Below are 547 nucleotides of genomic sequence, written 5' to 3'. Positions count from 1 at the left end.
GTCATCATATTTATCATTTCACCAACAAACGTCCCCATTTACATCTCTATCTTAAGAAGGTCCAATAAGTTGACTTTCCTGCATTTTCCGGTTTTAATTCTTCTGGCTCCGTTTTGTGCCTTCATTCAAGTCGCAACATTGTTCTGCAACCCATCCTGCAAATCAGCCATAGTTCTCAAATATGATATAATGTCACACCCATACTCATACTTTTTCTGTTTCGGGCGTGACTGATTGACTAAATCCAACACGTTCGAAAAACTACGTTGTAGTTCATATAAATACCAATATATTTTAACCATGATGGAAAACAAAGAATTGAGAGTCGTTTACAAATGTTTCAAATCATATATTTACATACGCTCATCTATGTCTATATTCATATATTGATTTATCTATCATTAAATCGTTTGTCGTCGCTTTAGTCAGGATATTCTAGCAGATTCCGTGCTGGAGAATCCCTTGGCCCTACTTCGGAAACACGGCCTCGGGGATGGCGCAGGAATGGGTCCTCTGTGCTGTTCACGTTTTGCTTTTTAAGATCATT

This window comes from Penaeus monodon, chromosome 30, assembly GCF_015228065.2.
Source record: "Penaeus monodon isolate SGIC_2016 chromosome 30, NSTDA_Pmon_1, whole genome shotgun sequence".
Taxonomy (NCBI): domain Eukaryota; kingdom Metazoa; phylum Arthropoda; class Malacostraca; order Decapoda; family Penaeidae; genus Penaeus; species Penaeus monodon.
This window is presented reverse-complemented; position numbering follows the sequence as displayed.